At 50.0% G+C, this 5,000-nt stretch overlaps 1 non-coding gene across 1 annotated transcript in view; it reads left to right on the plus strand.

Annotated features, from left to right (window-relative positions):
- Positions 1-3,884: 3,884 nt before the first annotated feature.
- LOC126300095 (small subunit ribosomal RNA) overlaps positions 3,885-5,000 on the plus strand; it is a 1,893-nt gene continuing 777 nt past the window's right edge. The window contains exon 1 of the ribosomal RNA XR_007552896.1: positions 3,885-5,000. This exon is cut by the window's right edge and continues 777 nt beyond it. This is a non-coding gene — a ribosomal RNA (small subunit ribosomal RNA).

The following is a 5,000-nucleotide window of genomic DNA, read 5'->3' on the forward strand; positions in this document are numbered from 1 at the left end:
GCTTAACCTAACTGTGGCTGTACCAGTTTATCGCTTAACCTAACTGTGGCTGTACCAGTTTATCGCTTAACCTAACTGTGGCTGTACCAGTTTATCGCTTAACCTAACTGTGGCTGTACCAGTTTATCGCTTAACCTAACTGTGGCTGTACCAGTTTATCGCTTAACCTAACTGTGGCTGTACCAGTTTATCGCTTAACCTAACTGTGGCTGTACCAGTTTATCGCTTAACCTAACTGTGGCTGTACCAGATTATCGCTTAACCTAACTGTGGCTGTACCAGATTATCGCTTAACCTAACTGTGGCTGTACCAGATTATCGCTTAACCTAACTGTGGCTGTACCAGATTATCGCTTAACCTAACTGTGGCTGTACCAGATTATCGCTTAACCTAACTGTGGCTGTACCAGATTATCGCTTAACCTAACTGTGGCTGTACCAGATTATCGCTTAACCTAACTCAATTTGTCCCTTAACCTAACTCAATTTGTCCCTTAACCTAACTCAAGTTGTCCCTTAACCTAACTCAAGTTGTCCCTTAACCTAACTCAATTTGTCCCTTAACCTAACTCAATTTGTCCCTTAACCTAACTCAAGTTGTCCCTTAACCTAACTCAAGTTGTCCCTTAACCTAACTCAAGTTGTCCCTTAACCTAACTCAAGTTGTCCCTTAACCTAACTCAAGTTGTCCCTTAACCTAACTCAAGTTGTCCCTTAACCTAACTCAATTTGTCCCTTAACCTAACTCAATTTGTCCCTTAACCTAACTCAATTTGTCCCTTAACCTAACTCAAGTTGTCCCTTAACCTAACTCAAGTTGTCCCTTAACCTAACTCAAGTTGTCCCTTAACCTAACTCAAGTTGTCCCTTAACCTAACTCAAGTTGTCCCTTAACCTAACTCAAGTTGTCCCTTAACCTAACTCAAGTTGTCCCTTAACCTAACTCAAGTTGTACCTTAACCTAACTCAAGTTGTCCCTTAACCTAACTCAAGTTGTCCCTTAACCTAACTCAAGTTGTCCCTTAACCTAACTCAATTTGTCCCTTAACCTAACTCAATTTGTCCCTTAACCTAACTCAATTTGTCCCTTAACCTAACTCAATTTGTCCCTTAACCTAACTCAATTTGTCCCTTAACCTAACTCAATTTGTCCCTTAACCTAACTCAATTTGTCCCTTAACCTAACTCAAGTTGTCCCTTAACCTAACTCAAGTTGTCCCTTAACCTAACTCAAGTTGTCCCTTAACCTAACTCAAGTTGTCCCTTAACCTAACTCAAGTTGTCCCTTAACCTAACTCAAGTTGTCCCTTAACCTAACTCAAGTTGTCCCTTAACCTAACTCAAGTTGTCCCTTAACCTAACTCAATTTGTCCCTTAACCTAACTCAAGTTGTCCCTTAACCTAACTCAATTTGTCCCTTAACCTAACTCAATTTGTCCCTTAACCTAACTCAATTTGTCCCTTAACCTAACTCAATTTGTCCCTTAACCTAACTCAATTTGTCCCTTAACCTAACTCAATTTGTCCCTTAACCTAACTCAATTTGTCCCTTAACCTAACTCAATTTGTCCCTTAACCTAACTCAATTTGTCCCTTAACCTAACTCAAGTTGTCCCTTAACCTAACTCAAGTTGTCCCTTAACCTAACTCAAGTTGTCCCTTAACCTAACTCAAGTTGTCCCTTAACCTAACTCAAGTTGTCCCTTAACCTAACTCAAGTTGTCCCTTAACCTAACTCAAGTTGTCCCTTAACCTAACTCAAGTTGTCCCTTAACCTAACTCAAGTTGTCCCTTAACCTAACCCACGTTGTCCCTTAACCTAACCCACGTTGTCCCTTAACCTAACCCACGTTGTCCCTTAACCTAACCCACGTTGTCCCTTAACCTAACCCACGTTGTCCCTTAACCTAACCCACGTTGTCCCTTAACCTAACCCACGTTGTCCCTTAACCTAACCCACGTTGTCCCTTAACCTAACCCACGTTGTCCCTTAACCTAACCCACGTTGTCCCTTAACCTAACCCACGTTGTCCCTTAACCTAACCCACGTTGTCCCTTTGCCTAACATAGTTCACTGCTCGGAATCTCTGGTGTCGTTGTTATCCTCATGTAGATGTCTTGCGAGTGTTGCTTACTTTCCACATATTCCTGCTATCCACTGTCAATTGTACTGCAATAGGACTATATCGCCGACCCCCCCCCTCCCCCCCCTCTGTCCCCCTCTGTCCCCCTCTTTGTGTCTCTGTCCTCTCAAGCTGGTCGGTCTGGCGTTTGAGTGTTAAATGAGCCTCGCAGCTGTTCAGTTGCATTCAGATGTCGACGCCCTCAGTGTACGTCGTGGTATGGTCTGTGTCCATTGTCCGCTGATGTCGTACGCGTAACCCACACGCTGTACCGATCATCGGTCGTTACGTACAGAGTGAAGTAGTGTGATACGTGTGACCGTACGCTGGCTGTGCCCAACGGTGTCGAATCTCAATTTCCATATGTTGTGCTTGATGCTACTTGTCTCGTCTCCCAATAACAGCTAGGTTGCACTGTGGTACGCCGTAGAGGCGTGTGGGAGGAACGTACGAACGCATTGTATGTCACCCTGGGTCGCTGGGGGTGGTGGTGCGGTGAGTCAGGTCAGGTCAGGTCAGCGTGAGCCGTCTGATGTAGTGACGCGTGTATTCCGACTTTGTCGTATTGCCTCACACAAAGTGCTACCCTGGTGGACCGCGTTCCATATCTGGGACATGCCGCAGATGCCGGTTGACAGTGGATCGCGGAAGGTACATCGCATACGTGCGCGGGCCACCTTCCACGTGTTCTCTTCTGCACATGTCGCAGTGTGTATGTGGTCTGATGTAGCGTGTCGTGACACATGACATCCTGGCATGCAAGAATTGTTGAATTCGCAAATGTAGGTGGACATCTACGTTTACTGCCCAAGATACGCAAATGAACTGGAAATCCGTTGTTGAGCGGTTGTTCACGCTGGAGGTGAATCTGTGATGGCGACGATCGGTACAGCTATTAACCGGTTGTTTCAGCGGTACCCGCCACATCCACACGCGTGACTAGGCCCATGTGGGTATGAAGCGATACGCGGCGGTGGCTTGGTGGGACTGTTCCCGGCCGGTGAAGGGGGGCCGCCCGGCGTGTTGGCCGCGCGCTGCGTGGGCGCACGCGCAACAGGCGGCTGGTGGGGGGCGCCGAGTGGCAGGAGCGCCAGCCGACGGGCCCGGCAGGCGGCGCAGCTACGCTGCGGCGCACCCTGCACGCGGCGCCTGGCGGCCAAAGTTGGTTCAGCCGAGCCCGGTGCGAAGCGCGGTGGACATCTGCAGTGTGCTGGTCTGATTGAGGACTGTGTGCGTTGAGGATGCGCCGCCGCCTGGCACTCGGCGCCGCGACGCCGTCTGCTGCTCGGTCGCCCCAGCGGTTCTCGCAGGTGGTTTGTATCGCAGTTGTGCGGACGTGTTGGCGCGTGCGCTGTGCTGGGAGAGTTCGCTTCTGCACCCAAGTGGGGCTTTGCCCTTGTGTGGCGCTGGCGTTGGAGCTGCCGGTCACCATAGGTGGCGCGTGTTGTCTCCCGCCGGCAATGCCACGACAGCACGCTCCCGGGCCTCTGTCGGCAGCGGCAAGCTCAGTTGGGAGCAAGGGTGTTCGCACTAAAACCGTCTACTCGCCTAACTCCGGGCGATTGCGCCTCTCTCGAAACCGACCAAGTACCTAGGACGGCGCTGCGCGCCGCCGGGACCTGAGAGGGTTTCGAGGTGTATCGTGCAGGGGAGCTCGGCCTCCTCCTGTTTGCAGAATAATTGAGCGGACGCTTGCGTGTTCGCGCGGGCCCCCGGGACACACTCCCGGGCGGCCGGCTGCTCAGCTCTAGTTGACGCAGCTCCCTGGTTGATCCTGCCAGTAGTCATATGCTTGTCTCAAAGATTAAGCCATGCATGTCTCAGTACAAGCCGCATTAAGGTGAAACCGCGAATGGCTCATTAAATCAGTTATGGTTCCTTAGATCGTACCCACGTTACTTGGATAACTGTGGTAATTCTAGAGCTAATACATGCAAACAGAGTCCCGACCAGAGATGGAAGGGACGCTTTTATTAGATCAAAACCAATCGGATTGGCTTGTCTGGTCCGTTTGCCTTGGTGACTCTGAATAACTTTGGGCTGATCGCACGGTCCTCGTACCGGCGACGCATCTTTCAAATGTCTGCCTTATCAACTGTCGATGGTAGGTTCTGCGCCTACCATGGTTGTAACGGGTAACGGGGAATCAGGGTTCGATTCCGGAGAGGGAGCCTGAGAAACGGCTACCACATCCAAGGAAGGCAGCAGGCGCGCAAATTACCCACTCCCGGCACGGGGAGGTAGTGACGAAAAATAACGATACGGGACTCATCCGAGGCCCCGTAATCGGAATGAGTACACTTTAAATCCTTTAACGAGTATCTATTGGAGGGCAAGTCTGGTGCCAGCAGCCGCGGTAATTCCAGCTCCAATAGCGTATATTAAAGTTGTTGCGGTTAAAAAGCTCGTAGTTGGATTTGTGTCCCACGCTGTTGGTTCACCGCCCGTCGGTGTTTAACTGGCATGTATCGTGGGACGTCCTGCCGGTGGGGCGAGCCGAAGGGGTGCTTTCGCGTCCCGAGGCGGACCCCGTTTAAATCCTACCAGGGTGCTCTTTGTTGAGTGTCTCGGTGGGCCGGCACGTTTACTTTGAACAAATTAGAGTGCTTAAAGCAGGCAAGCCCGCCTGAATACTGTGTGCATGGAATAATGGAATAGGACCTCGGTTCTATTTTGTTGGTTTTCGGAACCCGAGGTAATGATTAATAGGGACAGGCGGGGGCATTCGTATTGCGACGTTAGAGGTGAAATTCTTGGATCGTCGCAAGACGAACAGAAGCGAAAGCATTTGCCAAGTATGTTTTCATTAATCAAGAACGAAAGTTAGAGGTTCGAAGGCGATCAGATACCGCCCTAGTTCTAACCATAAACGATGCC

Source organism: Schistocerca gregaria, chromosome X (genome assembly GCF_023897955.1).
Source record: "Schistocerca gregaria isolate iqSchGreg1 chromosome X, iqSchGreg1.2, whole genome shotgun sequence".
In the NCBI taxonomy this organism is placed as follows: Eukaryota; Metazoa; Arthropoda; class Insecta; order Orthoptera; family Acrididae; genus Schistocerca; species Schistocerca gregaria.